The sequence below is a fragment of the Lissotriton vulgaris genome, chromosome 3_2 (genome assembly GCF_964263255.1).
Source record: "Lissotriton vulgaris chromosome 3_2, aLisVul1.2, whole genome shotgun sequence".
Lineage (NCBI taxonomy): Eukaryota > Metazoa > Chordata > Amphibia > Caudata > Salamandridae > Lissotriton > Lissotriton vulgaris.
The window spans coordinates 13,142,821-13,170,805 of NC_141690.1; the positions used below are offsets into that span (position 1 = coordinate 13,142,821).

The 27,985-nt window shown below is 48.6% G+C and overlaps 1 protein-coding gene across 3 annotated transcripts in view; it reads right to left on the bottom strand.

Annotated features, from left to right (window-relative positions):
* The window catches only part of KLHL5 (kelch like family member 5), a 551,601-nt gene that overhangs the window by 285,207 nt on the left and 238,409 nt on the right, over window positions 1-27,985 (bottom strand). The gene's annotated exons all lie outside the window — the stretch shown is intronic.

The window sequence follows — 27,985 nt, forward strand, 5'->3', positions numbered from 1 at the left end:
GCAGTCCGGGGACAAGACAACCAGGGATTTCTGTATATGCTGGCAGTCCTCAATTCATTCCATATATTTGCAGATGTTCATATATCTGAAGGCTGTTAACAAAGGCGGTTTGGGGAGCAGTCGGCCACAGGGAGTTCTACCACCCCCACCCGGGTTATTTTGGGGAGAGTGGAGTAGTCATGCAACTCCCATTTTGTTTGAGCTACTGTGCTGCCCATTATAGCCCAATGGTATACAGAGGCTCTTTTGGGGCTTCCAGACACCATTTTAAGTATAGGTGACCTGGTGGCAGGAAGTCAGTAGTTGACAATTTTCCCACCCTCCGATCCCTTTAATTTATCTTTTGTGTTTCATGGTGCTCTCTTTCTTTTGGCTTCGTTGTTGGGACATGTGTGCAGGGAGGTGGGCGGAGTTATTGTTGTACGGTTGTCGCTTGAGACAGGTGCTTAGCAGTGACCAGGAAAGTTTTGTAGGTGGTTAAAGAATCTGAGTGGCGGTGCCACTGGTGAAACACAGGGAAAAGGAGGGTAGGCAGGAAGTTCAAGGTTAAGGATAGGAAGTTTAGTAGATTTGAGGTTAATACTTGCAGTCATAGGCTGTAGGGGAACGTTAAGGTTGAAACTGTTGAAATGATCTTTAATAGAAATAAGATACTTGTGGGGTGGGGTATGTGGGTGGGACGGTAGAGGTGGGGGTAGGATATTGGATAGTTCATTTGATGTTTAGCGAGTTTTTAGTTTTGTAAGGCGGTTTGCCCAGAAATAAGTTATAATGTGCATCCCTTTATCACAACATAAAAATGGTCAGTGGCCTGTGCTGAGCCCCCCTCTCCCAATGTGTTACTTGTGTCATTCTGAACTTCACTTCTGATTTGCCTGTAGTGCTATATTTACTTCTCAGCAGAAAACATACCCCAACATCAACCGGTGCCAGACTCAAGCCCTGGCCTCAATATGTATAGGGTGCAACTGTGCGATTTGGCAGCTGCATCTTTGTGATGTCATTGCTAATTATAAATTGCTAGAAACTTTATTCATTACATACCAATGCTGAATAATTCTGTAACATGCAGAACAATCTGGAATCACCACTCTATTAATAAGAGTGAATTGCTTTACAGCCCTTTTTTAAAGGGTATTCAGCAGTCCCTGGTCTTGTGAATTATTCAGATTTCCTTTACCCATCTCTAGATGCGGAGTGCTGAGTAAAGCAAAGTCAATAAAACAGAAACTAGCCTTGTCCCAAGGTGATGCAAAACCACAATGGCTGGGTGTGCTTGTGCTGTGCAAGCAATCATCGATTATATGTGTGACGTGCTACATAGGCAATGAAGCTCATCTCAACCATAGGTTATAAGCGTATTGCAAGTCATCGAACAGTCCTACGACCACAGGGAGGAACGAGGCCCCAGGCCGAGTGCCATTAGGAGGTCAAAGCACTCAGAGGGAATTTACAGTACATTAACATGGGTATGTTACTTTTACATTGCATTTTTACAACAACTTACTTTTACCACAAATCTTTTACAATGCATGTTAGAAATGGGGGTCTCTAGTTGGCAAGGGTTTGCACCCTTGTCTAGGTAGGGCCCTTCCTTCTAGTCAGAATAAGGGAGTTACACTCCTAAAATAACCCCTGCTCACCCCCTTGTAGCTTGGCACGAGCAGTCAGGCTTAGCTTAGAGGCAGTGTGTAAAGCATTTGCACATAGCCAACAGTAATACAGTGAAGATACTACAAAAGGACACTAAAAAAGTTTAGAAAAATATATTCAATATTTTATATATTTAAAACAAGACCAAAAACGATAAAATCCAACATACAGTTCTCAGAAATCTTCAGTAATCAAAATAGACTTGAAATACAGTTCCTTGAAGTCAATAGCTCCATCTGGGGCTATCACGGTGTCATGAACAACAAATCCAAACAGCTCTGGCTGATTGCGGTGCCGACCCGCAAAACAGTACCTTTAGAGATGTAGGGCGTCGGCGACCTCTCGATGAGCTTCGAAATGTCGGTGTCTGCAGGCGTTGGTTCCGGAGGTCGGTGCAGGTGTCGTCAGGTCCTTGAAGTCGCACGGGTTGCAGATTGAACTCCTCGCGGTCGAAGTCAGGAGCGCCAGCGTCGGCAGGCGTCAGGCTTCGGTGCAAAGTGCAGAGGTGCGCTGTGAAGTGCCCTCAGAGCCCCGTGCAGGCAGCAGATCAGTGACAGTCATCCAGAGGTGTCAGTGTGACCAGGGCTGTGGTGCGAAGTGATTCGGTGCTCGTCGCGTGAAGGTCACGGCGAAGGCAGCGGCATCGTCGTTGCTGAAGCGCTGTCATCTGTTGACAAACTGAAATCGATGGCGCCGGTAGGCCAAGGCTGCAGTGCGAGATGAGGGCGGTGCGTTGTGTAACTTACGAGTGGTGTCCTCGAACCACGGTGTCAGCAGCAGAGTCGGTGTGGAGCAATGTCATCGGGGATACCAGGATGACAGTGTGAAGCGAGGCGGTGCTGATTGCATTGCCCATAGGGCACGCTGCAAGACGCAGCTAAATAGCAGCGTCAGGTGACTTCGTTGGTGAGACCAGGGTTGCGTTGTGGCAGTGCCCTCTGAGGTGCCTTCAGTACACGGAGTCGGCTGCGGCGTCGGGTTGCTTTTTCTTTTGTCGCAGCACAAAAAGTTGCAGTCCCCAGTGCTGAGGGTAGAAGAACTTAAAGTCTTTACTGTTCCTAAAACTTCTTGAACAGGGGACAAGCTCTACATCAAGCCATTGGAGAAACTCACAAAAATAAATTGCAGAAAGTTCAGTCCAGTCCTTTAACTGCCCAAGACAGAAGTAGCCACTGCAGACCAACACTGCAAAGCACTCAGCACAGTGGTAGTTCCTCCTCACAACTTCTCCAGCTCTTCTTCTTGGCAGTCTTCTTGGTCCAAAAGAGTTCTAAAGTTCTGGGGTCTGGGCCCCAATATTTATACCCCAAATTCCTTTGTCCTCTGAGGCAGAGAAGGTCTGTGCTTAGTCCAAACCAGTTCTGTCCTCTCTGGCCCAGCTTCCTGGAAGTGGGTGGAGACAGCATTGTGGAAGGCAGACCAGGTGCAAGGAAATCTCCTCCCACTACTCTAAATGCAGCCCATGTCTAATCAGCCCAGCTTGGACCAATCAGACTCTCTGGAGCCACTGCACATGCCCAGCCCCTGTCACTCCAAAACAGACAGTCAATCCACATCCTAGCAGAGGCACACAAGATGGCCAAGCAAGAAAATACCTACTTTCTAAAAGTGATATTTTCAAACACAGAATGTAAAAATCACCTTTACTAAAAGATGCATCGTTAGATTTTGAGTTCAAGCATACTAAACTTTTTTTTTTGTTGAAAACCTTTATTAAGAGATTATACGGTACATCAGTATAATAAAACATCTGCACATCATTTGTTACATTGTTCCACTTATGTAGGACACCTTCCTGTATCAGTTTGATGTAACGTTAACTTCCCCTCTCAATCAACTTCGACATAGGTCCAGAAAACACTACTAGCAGTCCAACTTTGTCAGTACAGTATATCAGACTATGATGCAGGTAACAACTTACAGCAATGTACACTAGCTCTTAACAATACAAATGACCTGGATATCTCAGACGTAGTATAATTGTGAACTTAGTGCCCCACTTCCAGGTCCAGCAAGCAGAACAAGGGGGGGCCATCCCATCCAAACCGTGTCCCCCAGTCTCACAACGTTGACCTTGAATAGAGCTATACACCAGGCAAACCCTGCTGCGGGGATGGGGACCGAGTCACAGACCCAGTCTCATGTTCTAATTCCTAGTACGAAACTGCCCCGCTATATAAAAGGTCCCCCCAAGTGTAATACTTGAGGCCATCCAGCATCTTACGACAGATGTCCTCACTCGTGACCCGCAATAAAAGATTTCGCGACAGGGACATTTTGGGAGAGTAAAGCACAGGGTGGTCCAACTTGCGAGCAATTTGATGCCACGCCAGTACGGTGCAATCTACTGAGGATGGGTCCCGTCCATGCTCCTTCACTGCTGTGAAAAGGTAACCTGACGGGGTTGTCGGGCCATATAGCCATCTTCGACCGCCATGTGCAGCATGAAGGGTGGCGGGTGGAGCCAGTATGTTGCAAAATGAGCCTGTGCACAGTAATAGTAAGTTTCGGGACATCCTACCCTCCCCCGGTGGTATGGTAGGCATCAACGTGTTTAGAGTAAGGCCTGCCTGCTTCCCGCCCCATATGAGCCTCGTAAGTTGAGATCTGAGAGTATTAAAGAAGAAAATCCCCGGGTGGTATGGGATTTTAATAAAAACCTATATAAGTTTCGGCAAAAACACCATCTTGATTAACCCCTTCACTGCAGCGGCTATTCCGCCGCAGTGCTAAGGGGTCAGGGGGCCGCGCGGCACCCCCATGCTGGTGACTGAACCGCATCGTCACCAGCCGCGGTTGCGCTGTGCTCATGACGGAGCGGTTCCGTCACAGCCCCGCCCGCTCAATAGAACGCTCAGCGCAGGCGCGGAATCCGTGCCGCGCAGGCGTGTCATGCGGGCCGTGACGGAACCGCTCAGTCATCAGCACAGCGCAACCGCGGCTGGTGACGGAGTGGTTCCGTCACCAGCATGGGAGGGGTTAAAGAGATCCTGCCCGCCATGTAGAGGGGGAGCCGCAACCACTTGGTTATAGTGTCAGTTATCTTATCTATAGTCGAGCCGTAATTGGTTCTCATTAGCGTGTCACTGTCTCTAGTGACTGGATGCCCAGATATTTCAAATTGTCAGCTTCTCAAATTACAGGGTAGTCCAGCTGGTGTGTCAGGGTGCTATTTGTTAGGGGGAAGATTGCAGATTTTGAGCAATTTATTTGTACTCCGGATATAGCTCCAAATTTAGTTATCTCCCGCAATATGGGGTTGAAGTTTTCTTGTTTTGTTTTTTAACATACAATGGCATGTCATCTGCATATAAAGAAATAAGCAGCTGCCTAGTAGGGTAAATCAATGCTTTATCATTATGGTGCTGTCGGAGCAGTGAGGCTAAGGGTTCGATGAGAAGGGCAAATAAAATAGGGGATAAGGCGCGTGCCACTGGAGATAGGGAAGGGGGGAAGACTTAGCGCTATTCAACAGCACCAATGCCACTGGCTGGTTGAAAAGCAGTTGTATCCATCGGAGGAAGATAGCAGGCATCCCCATGTGTCCCAAAGTACCTAGCAAGTAATCCCACTCCAGGGAATCAAACGCTTTGGTAGTGTCACAGAATACCGCCACCGCTTAGCAGTTAAGATCAATATCTTGTAGGACAGCAGCAAGGGTTCTAAGATTATGTGACGAAGCTCGACTAGGGATAAACCCCGCCTCATTCGGAAGTACTAGTCGCTGCATCAGTAGATTAAGTCTGGTCGCCAAGACTTTAGCAAGTATTTTTGTGTCGCAATTTAATAAAGATTGGGGCAGATACGAATCGCAAGATAGAGGGGGCTTCCCAGGTTTTAATAATGAGGTTATAAGGGCCTCGCGCATGGTTTGTGGTAAACAGCCTTCTTCCAGTGACTCATAAAAGACCTCCTTCAGAATAGGAGCTAGGATCGGAGTGAAGGTTTTGTAAAATTCTGTAGGCAATCCATCTGACGCTTGGGCCCATCCAGATTTCATCTGCATGATAGCCTCTGTGATTTCGTCCAGCTCCAAATCCAAGCTCAGGAATTTCCGCTGGGTATCCCCCAGCCAGGCCAATGCTGTGTCGTCGAAATACTCAGACAGGTTAAGCGGGGTACCTCTTTGGGAAGAGTACAGAGTTCTGTAGAAATCTCTGAACGTGTTGAGTAGATTGGGACGATTCCTATGTGTGTTGCCCTGCGCATCTTGAATCTCTGTGATATAGTTTGAGAATTCAGGAGGCCTAGTCGCAGCTGCCAGGGCTCCCCATATATCCTCCCCATGTGTCGTTTTCCCCTAAATTTGCATTCCCTGTCAGCAATCTCACCATATTCTGTCAATTTGCTGCGCATGGCGGCTCTGAGTGCATGAACGACAGTACTAGCGCTACACACCACCAACTAATCCGATCTGCCAAGAAAGCCGCATTCATAGATCGACTAGATAACAACGCCCACCTCAGCAAGGAATTATTCAACATCGTCAAAGAATTTACCAATCCCTCAGCCAACTCCAACGACATCACCCCCTCTCAAGCCCTCTGCGACTCCCTAGCTTCGTTCTTCCACAACAAAATCGCAGACATCCACAACAGCTTTGACAACCAACCCGGAGACCAACACACCCAACCTTCTGCCGTACCCTCACCCCCCTTGAACATCCTTAATGGCTGGAACCCAATCTCCACTGAGGACACCATCCGCCTGATGAACTCCATCCACTCAGGATCCCCCACAGACCCATGCCCTCACCACATCTTCAACAAAGCAGACTCCATCATAGCACCACACCTTCGCGACGTCATCAACTGCTCCCTCAACTCCGCCACCTTCCCGGAAAGCTGGAAACACGCAGAACTTAGCGCCCTTCTGAAAAACCCCACAGCGAACCCCACCGAACTCAAAAACTACGGCCCCATCTCGCTCCTTCCATTCCCGGCCAAAGTCATCGAGAAAGCCGTCAACAACCAGCTCGCCGCCTTCCTCGAAACCAACAAATCCCTCGACTCCTCACAGTCCGGCTTCCGAGCCAAACACAGCACGGAGACGGGCCTCATCGCAGCAACAGACGACATTCGAACTCTACTGGACAATGGAGACACAGTCGCCCTCATCCTCCTCGACCTCTCCGCAGCCTTCGACACAGTCTGCCATAGCACCCTTCTACAGCGCCTCAGAAACATCGGAATCCAAGGAAAAGCACTGGAATGGATCACCTCGTTCCTCACCGGAAGAACCCAGAGAGTCCGCCTCCCACCATTCCACTCAGAGGCCACTGAAGTCATCTGCGGCGTACCACAAGGGTCCTCACTCAGCCCCACCCTCTTCAACGTATACATGAGCCCCCTCGCGGCCATCGCACGCCAACACAACCTCAACATCATCTCCTACGCGGATGACACTCAACTGATCCTATCACTCACCAAAGACCCTAACACCGCCAAAACCAACCTACATGAAGGAATGAAAGAAGTAGCCGAGTGGATGAAGCACAGCCGTCTGAAACTGAACTCAGACAAAACAGAAGTCCTTATCTTAGGTACCTCCCCCTCCGCCTGGGATGACTCTTGGTGGCCAGAGGCCCTTGGAAAAGCACCCATCCCGACGGACCACGCACGGAACCTGGGCGTCATCCTGGACTCCTCACTCTCTATGAACAGACAAGCCAACGCCGTTTCATCATCTTGCTTCAACATTCTTCGCATGCTCAAAAAAACATTTCGCTGGATCCCCACCGAAACCAGAAAAACGGTCACCCATGCACTGGTTACAAGCCGCCTGGACTACGGAAACACCCTATACGGCGGTATCACCGCAAAACTCCAGAAACAAGCATTAGAAATGCAATAGGTCTCGCAGCATTAGAGTTAGTGCTTTTAGAATTGTTTATGGGTTTTTTTGTAAATCTTTAGCATGAGGTTGAGGGTGAGTGAGGGTGAGTGAGGGTGAGTGAGGGGTTGAGGGTGAGGGTGAGTGAGGGTGAGTGAGGGGTTGAGGGTGAGTGAGGGGTTGAGGGTGAGTGAGGGTGAGTGAGGGGTTGAGGGTGAGGGTGAGTGAGGGTGAGTGAGGGGTTGAGGGTGAGTGAGGGGTTGAGGGTGAGTGAGGGGTTGAGGGTGAGTGAGGGGTTGAGGGTGAGTGAGGGTGAGGGGTTGAGGGTGAGTGAGGGTGAGGGGTTGAGGGTGGGTGAGGGTGAGGGGTTGAGGGTGGGTGAGGGGTTGAGGGTGGGTGAGGGGTTGAGGGTGGGTGAGGGGTTGAGGGTGAGTGAGGGTGAGGGTGAGTGAGGGTGAGTGAGGGGTTGAGGGTGAGGGTGAGTGAGGGTGAGTGAGGGGTTGAGGGTGAGTGAGGGTGAGTGAGGGGTTGAGGGTGAGTGAGGGTGAGTGAGGGGTTGAGGGTGAGTGAGGGTGAGGGGTTGAGGGTGGGTGAGGAGTTGAGGGTGAGTGAGGGTGAGTGAGGGGTTGAGGGTGAGTGAGGGTGAGTGAGGGGTTGAGGGTGAGTGAGGGTGAGGGGTTGAGGGTGGGTGAGGGGTTGAGGGTGGGTGAGGGTGAGGGGTTGAGGGTGAGTGAGGGTGAGGGTGAGTGAGGGTGAGTGAGGGGTTGAGGGTGAGGGTGAGTGAGGGTGAGTGAGGGTGAGTGAGGGTGAGTGAGGGTGAGTGAGGGGTTGAGGGTGAGTGAGGGTGAGTGAGGGGTTGAGGGTGAGTGAGGGTGAGTGAGGGGTTGAGGGTGAGTGAGGGGTTGAGGGTGAGTGAGGGTGAGGGGTTGAGGGTGGGTGAGGGGTTGAGGGTGGGTGAGGGTGAGGGGTTGAGGGTGAGTGAGTGTGAGTGAGGGTGAGTGAGGGTGAGTGAGGGGTTGAGGGTCAGTGAGGGTGAGTGAGGGGTTGAGGGTGAGTGAGGGTGAGTGAGGGGTTGAGGGTGAGTGAGGGTGAGTGAGGGGTTGAGGGTGAGTGAGGGTGAGGGGTTGAGGGTGGGTGAGGGGTTGAGGGTGAGTGAGGGTGAGTGAGGGGTTGAGGGTGAGTGAGGGTGAGTGAGGGGTTGAGGGTGAGTGAGGGTGAGTGAGGGGTTGAGGGTGAGTGAGGGTGAGTGAGGGGTTGAGGGTGAGTGAGGGTGAGGGGTTGAGGGTGGGTGAGGGGTTGAGGGTGGGTGAGGATGAGGGGTTGAGGGTGAGTGAGGGGTTGAGGGGGAGGGTGAGTGAGGGTGAGTGAGGGTGAGTGAGGGTGAGTGAGGGGTTGAGGGTGAGTGAGGGGTTGAGGGTGAGTGAGGGTGAGTGAGGGGTTGAGGGTGAGTGAGGGGTTGAGGGTGAGTGAGGGTGAGGGGTTGAGGGTGGGTGAGGGGTTGAGGGTGGGTGAGGGGTTGAGGGTGAGTGAGGGTGAGTGAGGGTGAGTGAGGGGTTGAGGGTGAGGGTGAGTGAGGGTGAGTGTGAGTGAGGGTGAGTGAGGGTGGGTGAGGGTGGGTGAGGGTGGGTGAGGGTGGGTGAGGGTGAGTGTGGGTGAGGGATTGAGGGTGAGGGGTTGAGGTTCTGTCATCAGACTTTGACCCAGAGCAGGAGTCAGAAATGCAGAAAACAAAGAAAGCAAAAATGGCAAACCCTGCACGATTGAGATCGTCACAGGAGTGGAAGGAAGAGGCGTGAGGTAGAATCCAGAGTAAGCAGCCTTGGTATTAAGCAGCGATCTCTTAAGAAAAACTTTTGGAGTTACACTTTCAATTTTTATAATCGAATTAAGCACTGGGGTTAGATAGATGTGTGTGTGGGCCGAAGGGCGTTATGTTGCGATGGCCTTGCATGACGTGCAGATAAATCAGTTGTGTTTAATCATCTGTGGGCTGTCTGACGTGTTCTGGCGTTTGTTTGATGTTGGGCTGCTGATGTGTCACATGGGCGGGCAGGCCAGTGTCTCACAGTGGATTCTGCTTGTATATCCGGGTTTTCCTTTGTGTTGTTGGGGGTGGCTTTACATGGCACTGGGAGGTGTTTGCATTGAGCGGCTGCCTGGACGGACAAAAGGTGGTGCTTAGCGGGACAACGAATGCTGCCTTCTCTTTTGTTTTGGTGCTGTCATGTATGATGGGGTCCGCCTGAAATGACGTTGTTAGGGACGTGTGTACAGCATCGGTGAATCGACTACCATGGTTGAAGATCTGGAAGGCTTTCCTTCTCTGACGCTGGTTCTGGTCTCTGTGGCGGCTCCCTGTCCCTCGGAGCGAAACAAACAAGGCATCTTTGTGCTTTTTCCCTTGACCCAGTAAGCGCAGCACGGCTTATTATGGCGGACTTAAATGGCGCTCTGGATTGAGGTATTGAGAGCAGAGGGGGAGGGGCGGGGGGACCTTATGCAAGATCCGGATTCGTTGTAGGTGCAATTGGCGTTGGAAGCAGAAAGGAAAGATTGTTGATGCCTTCTGGTTAAGGGCCCCATCAGGATGTGTTTGGGTGGTGAACATGGAGGAAGTGCCGCCCGAGCATGAATACGTGTTACTGGGTATTCTGTTTACCACTGTGCCATGCCGTTCTGAATCTGTCCCTAATCTGTCGTCAAATGTTCTAACAGGGGGTTATACTGGGGGTTGAATAACAAGACGGACGGACGGAAGAGAGGGGAGGGGGGAGGAGAAATGCGACACGGAGGGAAGGGGAGGGGGCGGAGCGGGGAGGGGAGGGGGCGGAGAGGGGAGAGGTGCGGGGAGGAGAAATGCGACACGGAAATGCAGAAAACAAAGAAAGCAACAAGAAGCACAGTCATGCTCTTGGAGTGGGTTGGGGGAGGGGAGACAGCCTCTCCCGGTCGCACACAGGCTCTCACCATAAGGCCATTAATCTACCCCTGTGTATTGATGCATCAGCTGCAATGAACTGTGTAAAACTTCCAGATCTTGGCAGGGTTGGCTGAGAACTTCAGCGTTTCGTTGCTGATGGGGGTGCTCGGTCTTTTAGATGGACGACAGCAGAATAGGTATCTATCTCTGATCACACACACCAAGCCGTAAAATAGTCAAACATATATGCGAAATATTAACTGCAGCAGTATTCTTGAAATAAGAGCCTGTGGCTGAATCATCGAAAGCGGGACTTGAATGTACCTAGCCAGACAGCGCTTCAAGATCATAATAATGGTAATATAGCGCTATAGTATTCTCAAGTAACATAACACCACTGAGAAGCAGATTCAGGTTGTGCAAAGCAAGCATACTACATCTGGGAAAACAAGCACAGCCTAGAGCTGTGATCTGCTGGACTCACATGACAAATATCTGCAGACAGACACAAACGCACCACATCAGAGGAAAGTAAACGCAAAGGCAGCATCGAGACAGTGAGCTTGAGGGAGAGATTTGATACAGCTTTAACGGTTAGAACCATGATCACGGTATTTCCCACGTCCTGTGAGTGCAATTAATCCAGTATGGCTTTCTATGCAATCTCCTACATTTCCTATTCCAATTAAAACTGTTTGAATCAAAGTATCAGACACACATAAACAGCAGAACCGGATGGATTTACGCCATGCAAGAAAAGCGTCAGTCTTGCTGTAGGCTGCGACACGGCGGGAAGGGGAGGGGGCGGAGCGGGTGAGCTGCGCGAGGGACGCAAACCGCGTGGAGTGTTACCGGGGGAGGGGGGGGTGGGCTTGGAGGACGGAGGGTTAGCCTTAGTGTTAGGAAAGACGAGTGATGTGACCGTTGCGGCGATGTTACACGGAAGGAAAGTTAGACGGAAGGAAGAGAGGGGAGGGGGAGGAGGTTACACGGAAGGAAGTTAGACGGAAGGAAGAGAGGGGAGGGGGAGGAGAAATGCGACACGGCGGGAAGGGGAGGGGGCGGAACGGGGGCGGAGAGGGGAGAGAGAGAGTAGGCAAGGGTAAACAAACACGGACGTGCACGCGCCCGTGACTTTTAAGGTCAATGCGCATGCGCATAAGCTTAATGCGCATGCGCATTGACCTTAAAAGTCACGGGCACTGCAAGGAATCGCCACGATTCCTTGCAGTTAGATAAAGAGTGGATGAGCCCCTATAGTCTCGCTTGCTCGATGCGCATGCGCATCGACAGGCGAGACCTAAAAACTCCAACGCATCCAGAACGCATCAGCCAGACTCATACTAGACATCCCGCGTAAAGACCACATCCCTAGTCACCTGAAAAACCTCCACTGGCTCCCCGTCAATAAGAGGATTACTTTCCGCCTCCTAACCCACGCACACAAAGCACTTTACGAACTTGGACCCGAATGCCTCAACACACGACTCTCCTTCTACACCCCCTCCCGCCAACTAAGATCCTCCAACCAAGCGCTTGCTACCGTACCTCGCATCAATAAAACCACCATGGGAGGTAGATCCTTCTCCTACCTCACAGCTAAAACCTGGAACTCACTCCCCACTCACCTTCGTCTCACTCAGACCCACCTAGCATTCAGAAAGCAACTTAAAACTTGGATATTCGACAAGTAACTCACCACCCTTCTTCAAGCGCCTTGAGACCCTCCGGGTATGTAGAGCGCTATATAAATCTTTTGACTTGACTTGACTTGAATGTCATTTTCTCATTTTTTAAGTTCCACTTCCAATTTGGTGAGGTCATTGCGCAACCTTTTAAGGATGCCCCCCCTTTAGATATACACTAGCCCCGCACCGCAACTTTAGATGCCTCCCATACTGTGGTGATACTGGGAACAGATTGGATATTTCGCTCTCCTGTAGCAGAGCAACTGTGATTTGATGCCTGTGTGAATATTCAAGTATCTGCCTTTTTTTCCTGGGGTTGTTCAGCCCACGTACATTCCATGATGCAACCATAAGTCTATCTACATCTTGTGTGTTGTCTGTCATAAGAGTCTCCAAAGCTGTACATAACCTTACATCGATAAGCACAGATAGTCGTATAATCTGGAACATTGTAAACAAATACCACCCTCCCGCCACCAACTCCGGCTTCCCCAACTTGCTAGGCACAGAAACCCGTCCCACCCAAAACTCCAAACGCTGCACAACAATCACGGTCTCTTCCCAACATAGCTTTAGGGGTATGCCCTCGAGGGGAAACACCAGGGGCCCACGAACTGCCCTCTTCCTCCATACTCGCACCCACCTACTACTCCGCTTTAAGGAGGGCAGCTACGGGGGGACGGAGGCAAGGTGTTGAGCAGGATACTACACAAAAGGCATTTAAAATGTTAATACATCACCAGCGTCAAGCAGTCCGTTAGGAGCAGAGTATCAGTAAGAGTTCCGGGAGAATCAGTGTTCATCACATGTCTCAACCTGGGTCTGACAACGGAGAATGAGATCTGGAGCGCCCTCTCGCTCCCAATTCCATGGACGCTGCCCGGCGATCTCGCTTAAGGTAGTCTTCAACCTGTTGTGGGTTCTGGAAGTAGTGCTGCTTACCATGATGAGTGATCTTCAATTTAGCCGGGTATAACATAGCATAAGGGATTTCTTGTGATTGTAGTTTCTTCTTGACAGGAGAGAATTTACTCCTGCCATCTTGTACTGATTGTGTGAAGTCCGGAAAGAATACCAGAGTAGTGTTTTTGTAATGAACCTGCTTCTTTTTGCGAGCTATGTGAAGGACTGCTTCCCCATCCCTATAGTTTAAAAAATGGGCTATTACCGACCTCGGCGGTGCCCCGGGGGGTGGGCGGGCTGCCAGGGATCTGTGCGCCCTCTCCACCGCAAGGTGCGCTGAGAAGGGTTCTCTGCCAAATAGGTCAACTACCAACTTTTCGGTGAAATCCTCCATACGGCCCACATTTGTTAATTCCGCCAGGCCAAGGATGTGGACATTATTTCTTCTGGAGCGGGCCTCTAAGTCCTCATTTTTATCAGCGATGATCTTGAGCAGCTTGTCCATCTGCGATATCTGCCCTTTGCTTGTGGTGGCGCCATCCTCGAGATCCAAAACTCTAGTCTCAGCCTCCTTCAAACGTAGCTCATGTTGATCAAATTTATGGACCATAGATTCCATGGGCATGTTCATCGTATCCATTGTTCATCTATGGATGTGAGGCTTTGCTTCATGCCTAGCAAGAGGGCCTTCCAGTCGTCCTCAGGCGTGTCCGTGGCATCAGAGTCTGCAGGTTTCGACGAGTTCGATCTAGGTGTTTTGCGCGTTTCAAATGAGATTTTAGTCTGTTTGGCGTCAGTGAGCCCCATGTCGTAGGCAGGCCAATAGAGCAGAGGCGTAAAGCAGGGTCTCCAGGGGGTACAGTCAGCTTTCAAGAGTAACTCAGTGAGCAAAGATATCCAGTAGTGGAGACTTCAACAAGTAGGCGCAGGCGAACAGTGCTGGCAAATTCGCATCCTAAGGCGGGTCTAGCAGCTTCAATTCTAGCAATAGCTGGTCAGCCCCCGTCTGAGGCCATCACCCATGCATTCACACAATGCTAATGAAAGCTGCGGGAGAGGGCACACTCACCGACAATTACAGTGGTGATATGGGGTAATAGGGATCAGAGTCTCTTCGAGGGGTCCCAGAATGCTGCCGGTCAGCTCAGGGGTAACGTAGTAACAAGGCACAAGCGACGAGTGACACCAGCACTTCCAAAAGAGAATAATTGCTCTTCTTCTCCCAGGCCCAGCGCCACCAAGGAATCCCTACGGCAACTAGTTACGTCGATGTCCATTTTTGCAGCAAGTGTAGGGTAAACAGTATAGTTTATGCGCAGCTCCGGTAATAGGCTATGTTCGCATAGAGCAACTAAATGACAGGTCCGCTTGGTCGCGGACGGACTCGCTCAGTCTCCAGGGGGTCTTTGCGCATCCCTCGTGTTGCGGCTGTGCGGCGGAACAAAATGGCAGCCATGTGCGCCTGTGGACAGGTAATGGCGGCGGCCCGAAATAATGTCTGCACCAGTCGGGGATGCGTGGGGAGATGCCAGATGTGTATCACAGATCAGTCCTGGGTTCCCCCGAACTTTAAATCTTCTCTGCTGCCAGCGGTCAGGTCACACTGTGTGCCGCCCGCTCCGTAGCGCTCTGTGCTCTCGAGCCGCAGCACAAGTGCCAACGATGCCGCCCGTAGCCCGGTCAGTCCGTTGCAGCGCAATTATCTTCTCACGCGCCGGAGCGGGCCCCTACCTCACCGCGCCCTCCAGCCAGGCGCAGAAGGGGACAAAGGTAATCCACTGACGCACGCTGCTCAATTCTTTATCCACCACACTGTCTCAGCTCCGGGCTGCCTCAGCGAACACACCCGCGCCTCAAGCTCCAGTCCAGGGCTCAGCAGATCGCTCGCGACGCACGCGGTGAGTTAAAAAATGCACATTTTCAATACAGGATGAGGTGAAAGGATATTTTCTGCTCGGCAGGGCTGGAGCCTCACATGCGTGCGGCCATCTTGGTTGTGCGCCACCCAGCGCCCCCCCCCCAAGAATACTAAACTTTTTTTTCCTATCCGGTCCCAATGGAAGGTTATATTTATAAGATATTATAAATTCGCTCCCATGCTTTCCTTAGGGCCAGATAGCCTTTCAATAGTGAAAAACAAAATTGGAAGCATTTCATTATCAGGACATGCCACACACATCATGGCATTCCCTAACTTTCACATACACTTCACCCTGCCACCGGTGTACCTAGGCTTACCTTAGGGGTGTCTTCATGTAAGAAAATGAAAAGTTAGGGCCTGGCAAGTGGGTGCACTTGCCAAGTCGACATGGCAGTACTAGACTGCACACAGACACTGCAGAAGCAGGTCTGGGTTACCTTTGAAGGGCTGCTTGTGTGAATGGTATAAACCAGTGCTGCAAGCCCACTAGCAGCATTTGATTTACAGGCCCTGGGCACACAGTGCACTGTATTAGAGGCTGACTAGTGAATCAAATGACCAACGATGAAATCACCAATCCATAACAACAATTTACAAAAGGAGCACTTGCACTTTAACACTGAACAGCAGTGAGAAAGTGCGCCGAGACACTAATCCAGCAAAAACAGAGTTGAAACCGGGAGGGCAGAAAGCAACAAAAAAGACAGATGAAACGCACTAAAAGATGCCAAGTCTAACAATGATTGAGCCTTTAAAAGCCATGTCTTTACAAAGTAGGAGAGGGGAGTAGCTAGTAATAAGTTATGGTAAGAGTTTAAGGGGTCAGCGGTTGATAGATGTAAAGAGGTGTGCAGGTTGTTTAGGGTTAAGAGGTGGACAGAGATAAAGGTGGGTAAGAATGTAAGGGTTCAGGGGTGGGAAGAGGTAAAGGGGTATGGATATTTAAAGTTCACAGCTGGGTAGAGGTAAAGGGAGGCAAGGGTTTTTTAAGGTTTAGGGGTCAGTAGAAGTAAATGGCGATATCAGTTTTTTAGGGTTCAAGGAAGAGTAGAGGAAAAGAGAAGTAAGGAGTTTTTAGAGTTTGTGGTAGGGTAGAGGTCAAAAGTAAAAAAAGACACAAATATAGTAATTGAAAAAACAAAAAAGTTTAAGTGACGTTTTAGTTCTGTGAAAATGACAGTTTAAACACACTGATTTAAATTATCAAAATCACTGAAATCCACCTGTTTTTAGTTCTCAAGTAACTATAACTCATGGCCTAAATAACTATAACTTGCAACCCTAGAATGCACACTCATCTCATCAATGACTTGCTTTCTAATGTTGCAATCACATAATCAATGATGTCATAGGACATTGTCAAGAGCTATGTAATTTTGGAGGTAACTAGCAATGCATTGGGATGGAGCGAATTATAGTTACTGTAAGAAATTGGCTTACTTGTTGACAGGGTGAAACATTTATTCAAGCAGCAACCATAATCCTTGTGAGGCACAAGCAAACCCCAACTTAACCTGTGCTCAACCCCCTTGTAGCTTGGAACAGAGCAGTAAGGTTTAAATTAGAGGAAATGCGTAAAGTATTTATGCAGCACTTCAAACAGTAATAAAGTGAAAACACAACACAAGAAAAATCCCACACCAAGTTAGAAAAATAGAGTACATTTTAATAAGTAAATAAAGACTTTAGTGAAAATAATGGCAAAAAGGCCAAAGCAGCAACTGGGGATACTTGATCCTGATAGACTGGGACAAAGTCACAAGTTCAAGCTGACCGCGATGGAGTGCGGGCCAGCTACAGGGGCCAAACTAGGCTTGCTGAACAAGAATGCCTTAAATCCTGGTTGTGAAGAGTTGCAGCGTCCAGCCCGATAATGGGTAGTGCAGCAAAGGTTATGTGTTGGTTCCAAGAACCTGTGAGACTGCAGTGAGAGATCCTACCTTGTTGTCGAGGATCCCACCAACGAGAGTTTGCGATGCGAAGTCTTGCATCAGTGATGCATTGCACAGCAGCGGTTCTGATGGGGCTACGGTGTGAAGTCCTTGCGTCTCGAAAGTCCACGCGGCAGAGGCAAGTCATTGGTTCTGCTCAGGGTTGAGCTGTGTAGCAGAAGAGATGTATTGGGGTCTCTGGATCCACAAAAGGGCTGACAGAGCATCTTCAGTCCCACTTCCAAGGGTCGAGAACGGGGTGGTATCACTTGGCAGGGTAGGACTCCCACACAGCAAAGTCCAGATTCTGGGTTCAAGGCTGTTGGAGCCTTCTGTCCCTGAGGGTCTAGTCGGGAAGTCAGCCAACTAGCCCATGGAGCTAGTCTGGGGTCCTGGGTTCCACAGAGACAAGTCCAATCTTTCTCACTACGGCCAGAAAGTAGCAGGCAGCAGGTCAGCACAGCAGGGAAACAGTACTTCAGAGCAGCAGTCCAGCAGAGTGTTAGTCCTTTCAGAAGCACAGCAGTCTTTCTTCCTGGTAGGGTCCACAGATCCAGAAATGTACTGAAGAGATGGGGTCCAAGATCCAATATTTATATCTGATGCCCACTTTGAAGTGGAGGAAGCTTCTAGAGGTTTCCACCTATGTGGTGCCAGGCATCCTCTTCCTCACTGTCCTAGCCCAGCTTGTCTGGGGTCACAAAAGACTAGTAACAATCCCTTTGTGAGAGTGGTCAGGCAGTGTATTTGTGATGCACAAGTGTGGTAGGTGACAGTTCCTCTCCCTAGTTAACTCAGAGTGGCCCATCCAGCCAACACCCATCTTCCCTTTGTCTATCTGTCTGGGAGCAATGCACAAAAACACCCAGTCATGTGACTTAACCCTTTAGGTGCTGCGCACGTTCACCGGCCGACGGCACCACTACCTCGGGAGTGCTGCCGTCGGCCGTTGAACGTTGAACGTTCGAACTGCACCTGCGCAATGGAAAGTCCAGCACTGTAGCTGGACGTTCCATAGCAGCTATGGTGTTAAGAACAGGCTGCAGGCACCAAATTGTTAGGACAAGAATATGTCACCTTTCTAAAAGTAGAGCGAAAGCAAGTACTGCCCTGTCAACCATAAATTCATACCACTTAACAAATATAACTCGTATTTACTCTGGGTTTATAAAACCTACAATTCAATATGCATTCAAATTACTCTTACGTTCCCTATGTCTCCTAGGAGGCATAATAAAGTTAATCTGCCTGAAGATGAAAATTAAAACAATTCACTCAATTCCATGACAAAGAATCTTTTCAAACACAGTGTCCTGAAAAAATGGAGCAATATATTCTAGTTTTACAAAGTCTGGGCGTGGAGTTGGCGTTTTTTTACCAATTCAATTCACATAGGTCCAGAATTCTTGATGACAAATGATAGATGGGCATCAGTTCTGGTTCCCCCATCTGTAGGTTTGTCTTTGTCGGAGCCGCGAGGAGGAGATATATAGGCGAGGCAGTGTCTTTGGTGTAAGTGTGACTATAGGCACCCTTCCTACCCTATCTAAGGCTCATGGGGCATTGTCTCCACTGGGAACACATTTCTAAATAGAATACCTAGTGGGTAGTGTATCTTGTGCATTACAATTTGCCTTTCATGTAGTAGCACTACTTGCACATATATCACTTTTAACCATTTATTCACTTTGTACTAATCTTTCGACATCGTCTCAATATTATATTGAGTCAGAAGGGATCTCACTTGGTCCTGAAGAAGAAGCCTGAGCGCATCGAAACATGTTAACGTACACAGGAGGGATTGCCTATTAAAGCAATACACCTCCAACCCACTCTTAACAGTACCAGCTCCAAAGAATATTAAAGTTTCTTAGTCCATAAGAGTCAGGTACTTTTTTAATTCACTACTTCACTCACTCCTTACCCTTCTACTCGCTTTCCTACACAACACATAGTTTCTGAAAATCAGTGCTCCCACGTCACAGTACCAGCTCCAAAGAATATTAAAGTTTCTTAGTCTATAAGAGTCAGGTACTTTTTAAATTCACTACTTCACTCACTCCTTACCCTTCTACTCACTTTCCTACACAACACATAGTTTCTGAAAATCAGTGCTCCCACGTCGTAGCACGCCCTGTCCCGCAGCGAGGTGGGAAGACCTCCATGATGAAGCATGACACCAAGAGCCCTTTTGGTGTGTGAGGGGTATTTAAACAAACACCGTGTGCTTCCAACCACTGTAGGAAACACACAAAACCTGTGAATACATAATTCTGAATCTATCGGAGGGTGGATCTTTGTGTTTTTGAAACGTTTCAAGAGGAGGACGTATCCAACTCAGTGCACCTTTTTTGGACACTCTCTTCACTCCCCTTTTTGTTTTTGTGGGTGTTGAAAGATACAGCAGTTTGTAAGACGGAGTTAGAGTGTGGGGTGGGCAATGATTGTGAAGGGAGTTTGGTTAATGGAGGCCGACTTACTGTGCACTGTACGAGGTGACTGTGCAGGAAACATAAAGGGACCTGAAGCAAAGCAGTGACATCACCACTCAAGAGGACACAGGGTGCAAGTACCCATAGGCGTTATCCAGTTGACTAGAAGATCTGTAAAGCTGAAAAAGTATGTGTTAACAGAAGCTAATAGTTTTGCAAGAGGTGTAGGCATTCATGTTCATGAGTGTAGGGCCTCAAATTATAAACTTTTGTAATAAAGTTTATAATAGAGCTTGGACTCTCTGGAGTCGTTGTCCTAGCCCATCTTGTAAGTTCCAAGGCCACAGCCCTTACTATGCTCTGAGAGCACTCTGCTGACATGGTGCAAGCTACAATGTAGAGGGGTGTGTTAAACTGTATAATTTTCTCATGATATTTAGAGAAATGTAATGAAAATTTCACAAAAATAGGCTAACTATATTTGTGCGAAATGTGTTCTTCTCGTATATAAAGCGACTTATTTTTACGCAAGGGCATAGTTGGTATAAAAAAAGTCATTTGAGATACCGGGAGGGGTCTAATTTGAGAAAATAAAATGTCTCACTATAAGACATTTTCTAGGCTAACCAGTCACTGGTGGGCATAAATACACAAAATCACATAATGCTAAATAAATCTTGAGCAATTTTATGAATTGCGTATAACAAATTTTGTAGGCATGATTTATATTTCCTTTTAGCCACATGAAGATTTTGATAATTAATTTAGAGTATAATATAAAAATATTACACAGCGGAATTATGGTAGAATTACTGACATAAAAATATGTAAATGTGTGCAACAAATAATCTTGTCCCTTTTCGATGTCTTCAGTAAAAAGATAATATTTAGTGGGAGCATGAGGAACTCAAACAACTGAGCTTTCCTCGTCCAGGCTTTAAAAACAGGATTTTCTCTAGTGTTAACATCGTTCATTTCATTTAATTTCTTTTGCAATTCTATTTTCAGAATGGAGAAAGCAGATGGAGTCTGGATGTGTTTTTGATGCAGATAGTGTAGTATTTCTGAGCCAAAACATAGGCATTGAGTGTCCTTTGACAGCAAGATAGTCATGGTAATCTAAAGATGTGTTTATATAATGACATTGATGGGATACGGTTACTTCTGTAGAAAGGTCTGTGCTTATCAGTAGAATGTTTCTTGGGAGGTTGCGTTTGTTCTGATAATTAGTGATGAGGAAACATTGTGTGGCGAGGAAAACAAGTTCAGACAAGTTCACAGTTCATTTAGCAAAGAAAATTGAATTTAAAAGTTAGATTTTAGGGGTGGGCATGTCCAAGATGGCGCCTGTGTAGGAGAAGGAACTACGGAGCTCCTCCGCACTGTTTGGGCCATCAGTAGAACTAGGGCCGTGGAGCATCCATCCCTGAGGTGGTGAGCTCATCAAACAGTGCACGTGAGGGGGGGCTCCGACTTTCCTCGTATCGCTGCAGGGAGCCCAGGCTGTCCAGCTGGAGATGGGACGATCCGCACAGCGGGTCTGTGGCTAAAATGGTGGCTTGAACTACTGACTTGGCTGAGGCTCCTTGGCCTATTGACAAACCCATTGGTGCTTGGGAGGCCAGCTGGGCCCTATCTGCCACAGGTGGCAGCTGCAGCTCTTGTGTTCTGGGCTGCGGTGAAAGATGAGCTGGCAAGGGCGAGCTGAGGCCAGGTCGGACAACGCGGGGACCGGCGGTAAGAGACACTGCAAAGCGTGGCGGCCTGCAAGGCCCCCTACCTGGGTGATTGTGGGCTAGACAGCGGATATCTGACAGCTGTCAAGCCCGAGTACCAGAGTCGGCGCTGCTGGTGGGGGACGGACACCCCGACTGGAGACAGGAGAGGCAGCGGGGACACAAACAGAGAGGGAGGCATTTTACTTTGTTAAACTTGAGAGCGGTGGTCCTTAAATGCATCGGAGTTCTGTGGTGATGAGACATTTGCGTGGAGCCGCAACTACAGGGAGTGAATGGAATGCACCTCACCCTGCTCAACACTGCTGAAAGAGCCAGGAATGCTCATCAGACAGGGATGGGGCAATGCCGAGGGGCATTTGATGGAGATTCCTCTTGTCTTCTCCAGTGTTTTTGGAAGAGCCTTGGTGACCTGGAGACAGTCGTTGTGGGGTCCTGCTCTTGCCTATCTGATTGATCCCAAACTCAATTGAATGATTAGACAGCAGAGGGACCTGGAAAAGCAAACCTGACAGTCTGTGTTTGTGGGGACCAATAGGTGGGATTCAGGGTGTGCTCCTCAGCAGTTAGCCAAGGCCCTGTGGGCTAGGTTGGCCCAGCAAGGGATTTAAAGGGTTCAATATTTTCCTGGTACACCCACAGAATTGTGAAACGCACAAAAGATAGCTCACAGCACTAGAGAAATGACAATGCCACATAATAAGTGGACCCCAAAATAAGGGAGCTGTTATCCAAAATCTCTTCAAGGTGGACGGCACCTGCCAAAGAAACTGGCTCCCCATCTCAGTCCCTCCCCCGCATCCCCCCGTTCTAAGTTCACCCGATACTAAGGTCTTGATCGGTGGGCATTTAAACTTAGTACCCGTAGTTCTATTATATTGCTAAATACAAAGGGTGGTCCAGACTGGCAGATGTACTTCACAGGGCCTCCTGTGGCTCGAAGAGGCAGCTCTGGTGGATGTGTGGAGGTTCTTGAAACTTACCACAAGGGCTTACTCCTTTTTTTCTGTAGCATACCAATCTTATGCTAGAAACTATTATTTTTCAGCTACAACCTCTTTCGTATCTGTAGTGATCAATACAGATATCGGAGTTGCGGCTCTCTCTGACCATGCTACAATCACGATTACATTACACATGCCTATAAGCTGGCCAAAATCACAACTATGCTAACTTAATCCTAAACTTTTTGCATACAAGCCCACAGTTAACAAAATAAAGGGGGTGAACCAGGGTTACGTTGACATAAATAACAGCACACATACACCATTGGCACTACTTTGGGACGTCATTAAGGCGGTGGTTAGAGGGGCATACATAGCTCCCTTGTTGAGGGAGTCTATATGGGAGGCCAAACCAACAAGCTCGCGATGTACGCACATGATGTGCTTCTAGCAATTACTAAGCCCTGTGAATCTGTACCCTCAATTTTAGAAGAATTTGAGTGGTTTGGTAAAGCCTCCGGATTCAGAGTGAACCCATGCAAATCCAGAGGCCCTTAACCTAAATATTCCACATGCTGAGCAAATCCAACTATTCTTGGGCATCTAAGTGAATCCCATACTTAGGGATCCAGCTTTTCTCCACACCAGATAAGACTGTGACAAATAATTATGAATCCCGATTAGTGATGGCTCGCTCTATTGTGCAATCTTGGCATGGGGTCCCATCTCATGGATTGGCCGGATAGCATCTATCAAAATGTCTCTGTTTCCCAAGTTCTTGTATCTCATGAAAATGCTGCCACTTCAACCTTCACATCATGTCCTGCAAAAACTGCAGCATATCAGAGGGATTCATTTAGAAAGGTAAACACCCTAGGATAGCCAAGGAGCGATCATACTTGTCGGTGACAAAGAGCATGATTAGGCATCCCACACTTGATGAAATATTATTGGGCGGCGGAGCTGCCCTACCTTGTGGAATGGCATCGCCCGACTACACAGAAACATTGGTGCTTTTTATACCAGGCTGTGCCAGGTATACATATTTGGAAAATACTGTGGCTTCTGCCAAGATACTAACCGCCAGGGGTGTATATTTCTCCAGTGGTACGGGCGACAATGGGGTTGTGGGATAAACGTAGTGTGTCGAAGCAGCTCTCAACCCCCATCTCCCCACTCACGCCCATTATAGGAAATACAGATTTCCCCCCTGCTTTGCAGGGCACATTCTTCTCCTGCTGGCAGGAAGCTAATTGCAAAAGAATTGGAGATCTCTTTGACGTCCAGGGCTTACTAGATTTCTCAGAACTGCAGAAGGATTTTGGGTTATCTGATGACAGAATACTGGCATTGCACCGCAATTCGCCATTGGGTGACTCTTCCAGTGGGGTGGCCCATGCAAGCGGACCAACTACCCCTTTTGAATGATGGCTCCTTTCTCGGAAGGATGGCCAATGTCCTCTTTCTGACATTTAAGCCATCCTAAACAATGTTCCTTTTGAGTTGGCCTCTCCTGCACGAGAATGGTGGGAAATGGAATGTGAGCATAGGTTTTCGGAGAAAGAATGGTCTGATATCTTGCAACAAACTTGCATGTCCCCCTGCAGTGTCTCTGGTAGAGAAACCCTTAGGATCACCTATTATTGGTATTACACACCCTCATACATTGCAAAGTGGAAAAGGGATACAATAAAGGCTGCTGGCACCACTACAACACTTTAGGAACCATGTCTCAACTATTGTGGCATTGCCCTAAACAACACCGATACTGGGCAATGTTCTTCCGGACATTGACCAGAGGTTTAACAGTGACATACCCAGTTTTCTCAGTTATATTTTCTTAGGCTTCCCCAACACACTGACATACCCCTTGAGATCAAAGAGGGGAAGAGCCATTACTTTGGCAATTTTTGCTGCCAAACAAGTCTTATTATCCAACTGGGGAACAGACACCATACACCCAACCACTCTGACTAGTTACACAAACTTTAAGACTTTCTCTGTATTTTAGAAGTTAACCTCCATCGTGAAATTTTTATCCAGTACCTTTGATGAACTTTCCTGCCCAATGTACCTACGGGTACTCCGTCTTACCATAGACTAGTCGGATACAGCGTAATCCTCCTACGAAATGGAGTGGCAGCTGGAAATTACATTTTGATATTACTGTGCAAGCGCACCCAGCTTCTTCTGCAGACCTTCTACTATTATCTTCCATTGATACATTCCTAATTCTTTGTTTCCTTGTCGGCGGTGGATGTAGGCGAGTGCTTCTGCTACCTGTTTTTTTTTGCTTTTTTAAATCAATAAAAAAAAGTCGATTTAACCCTAAAAGTTATATTTTGAAATAACTAGCAGTAACATTGCTGATATTTAAATCCACATGCTAAAACAATCTGTTTAGACTTCGCTTGACAGCAAAGTCTGCCGTCATGTAATCACAAAGAGAGCATTAAAAACCATTACAAAGAGTAGGGCTTAGCACCACCCCTATGCTGATTTTCCTCTCTACAAATATTTAATTGGGCAGAAGGTGTGTCATTAAGAGTTTGCATTGCAGTACACTAAAATAGTGAAGGTCACATACACTGTGATGTAGGTATATGCACTGTTCTAGTTACCTGACTCTAGACACCTCTCTCCTCTCAACCACCGACAAACAGCCCACCATTACCACCTAGAAACCGGCTACCAACGAAGACACTGCCACAAACATTATGAACACCCACTGGAGCCCCCACGGACCTCTGCCCGTCGCACATCTACCACGGAGCTGCCGCCACCATAGCACCCGGACTATGCCGGACCATTAACACCTCCTTTGAATCCGGCATCTTTCCAGACGACAAGAAGCGGGCAGAGGTCAGGCCCCTCCTCAAGAAACCCTTGGCTGACCCGATGGACCTGAAAAACTACTGGCCCATCTCTCTCCTTTCCTTCGCAGCCAAAGTCACAGAGAAATTCATCAGTGCACATGATACTCGACAAGGGCCACACTGCAGCGCTCATCCTGCTAGACCTCTCTGCAGCCTTTGACACTGTCTCCCACTCCACTCTTGCCGCCAGACTTCACGACGCCGGCATACGGGATCCGCTCCTTCCTCACTGGCAGGACCTAAAGGATCAGACTCCCACCATTTCTCTCCGAACCCACAGAGATCAATTGCTGAGTACCCCAAGGTTCCTCGCTCTGCCCCATGCTCTTCAACATCTACATGGAGCCCCTCGCGGCCATCGTTAGACATGTTGGGCTCAGCATCGTATCCTATGCTGACAACACCCAGCTCATCTTCTCCCTCACAAGGAACCCTGAAAACACCAGACTCCGCTTCCAGGAACGAATGAAAGACGTTGCAGCCTGGATGAACCATAGCTGACTTAAGCTCAACTCTGAGAAGACAGAGGGCCTCGTCCTTGGACCCTACTCCACCGCCTCGGACAACACCTGGTGGCCTTTCGCCCTCGGAAACCCACCCACTCCATCAGACCAAGCCCGAAACCTCTGCATCATTCTAGACTCCTTCCTCACCAAGGCCCGCCAGATCAACGGCGTCGCCTCCACCTGCTTCAACTCCCTCCACATCCTAAGCAAGACCTTCAAGTGGATCCCCCCCCCCCCCCCCCCCGAATGGAGAAAGACGCACTCATAACCAGCAGACTGGACTACAGAAACGCCATCTACGTCGGAATCGACAAAACCCTGCTACACAAGCTCCAAACCATCCACCACAGTCGGACTCGTCCTCGGAACCCCACAACACGAGAATATGACCCTGCAGCTACGAGACCTCCACTGGCTTCCCATCAAGAAGAGAGTAACCTTCAAGCTACTCACCCACACCTACTAATCCCTCCACAGCATCGGACCCAAATACCTCAACTAAAGAGTCTCCTTCCACGTACCCAAAAGGAACCTCCACTCCGCCGACTTCGCTTTAGAGACCCGAGCAGCTGCAGAACCAGAGCAGGAGGAAGAGCCTTCTCCTACGTCGCAGCAAAAACCTTTAACGAGCTCCAGTCAACATCAACTGCTCCCCCACTCTGCACACCTTAAGGAAGAGCCTCAAGACCTGGCTCCTTGACTGATCCGGAGCTGCACCCCCTCTCGCTCAACCCCCCCCCCCCCAGCGCCCCGAGACCCTTACGGGTGAGTAGTGCGCTTTATAAACCCCTGATTGATTGATTGACCATATATTTAAGATTATTTCGTTCATATGTTTAAATAGGCACCAATGGTCCTTCAGTGAGGTACAGGTGTGCCTCTGAAAATATGCGTCATGCCACATGAACCAGCAGCAGAAGTGCCATCACCATACGGCCTGGCAGTCTTTCTTCCATGACTAAGGGTAAACATGTGTCACTTTACAAAAGGACAATGGAAATGGCTGGCTTTGCATATCTAGCTCTGCAGTCTCAGGCATGGTGTTCCAAGGCAGCACCAGTATCCCTTCTACCTGTACTCCGATCTGCAGTAGGCACCACTCCCCCAGCAACAGGGGCCAGGTAGCTCCATCTTCACTCATCTCCTGTCAGGGCATGAGGGAAGCATATGTGCAGAGCCTGCTACACCCCAGAACAGACATGCACCAGTTGAGTTCCGCATAACCCTTCTCCCAGGGTAAGCAGCGAAGATGGCAGGGAGCCAGGTTCAGTCCCCAACTTGCCACAGTTGCTTCTTTAGGGCCTGCCCAACAGTTCTTTCCAGTGGTCATGATGGAAGTACTTCCAGTGGCTGCAAGTCAGCCAGAAGACCGGACTCATGAGCTGTGCCTTGCGCACAGAAGGATGCTGCAGATGCAATGATCTCATTATGGGCATCCCCATCATCAAACGACGGCTGCAACACCACATCCCAGCCAAGCACCTCTTCAAGAAACCTGTCTCGCAGGTTTGTGTGGGGTGCAAAACTCTCAGACGTAAGTGCAGGAGAGGGACAGAGTGCAATAAAGTCTTAGACCACTAACCTGTCCCGCACGCAGCTGGCAAGCTGACTTGCTGTGCAAATACTAATCTGTGGTACCTCTGACGACCTCCGGTCACACCAGGTCCTATCAGTTACCAAGTGCACCACGCCACCTCTTCACAGTTCGTTTAGTCTGGCCAATGCCGGACACACAACATGTACTTGGAGATCTTCTCTAGCTGCTATATGCACCACAAATTCCAGCAGATCTGTCACCCATCTTCCTTGAAGCCGCGGCCACTGCATGTAAGAGCAGTGGGGCGGTGGGGGTGGCTGGTGGGGGGGATTTCGAAGGACAACCACAAGGGGAAATCAAATAAATAATTTTCCCTCGTGGTCGTCTCTAGAAATCTCCCCAGCCAACCCCACAGCTCTTACCTGCAGCGGCTGCTCCCCTGAACCAGCGTCACTTAGCATACCGATACACAGTTACCTTAAAGACCTCTAAAATCCTTTTCTCTGAAATCATTTTCTTTCATTGTTGTTCAAATTGTATACATTGCTATGTAAAATTGTATAAATAAATACCATTTAATTTCTATAAAAACGTGCCGGTTAGTAGGGTCATATTTACATTCCCTAACCTCCGCAGCACATTCTGTTTTTTGTAACGGTCTAGGCACATCACACAAATCTGTGCACAGCACCTCATGTTTGAAAAGCTCTAACGATAACAAACTTTAGTAAAGCCAATAAGTCTGGCGTGCATTTCCAGTAAAAAGCCTTTGCCAATGCTTGTTCCGTAAGGGAAATATCCCAAGAACTTTAACGTTGGAGTGGACTTATGGTGTACGGTTTTAGCTTAATGTAGAACATGTTTAGTGTTTACGTTTTTCTATGGCCCAACGTTAACACTGTAGATTACTTTTCGTGTGTATCCCAAGTTATTGAATATACATATTTTTTGAGTTTTCTATATCGCTGGTGAGACCCAACGTTCTAACCTAGCATGTCTAGCTCGAAAATACCCACACGATTTAGACAAACATTAATCTGCAGTATTTTCTGCGCAATACCTGTTTTGACTTCCAAGTAATCAAAACCCTGTACCAAGATTGGCAT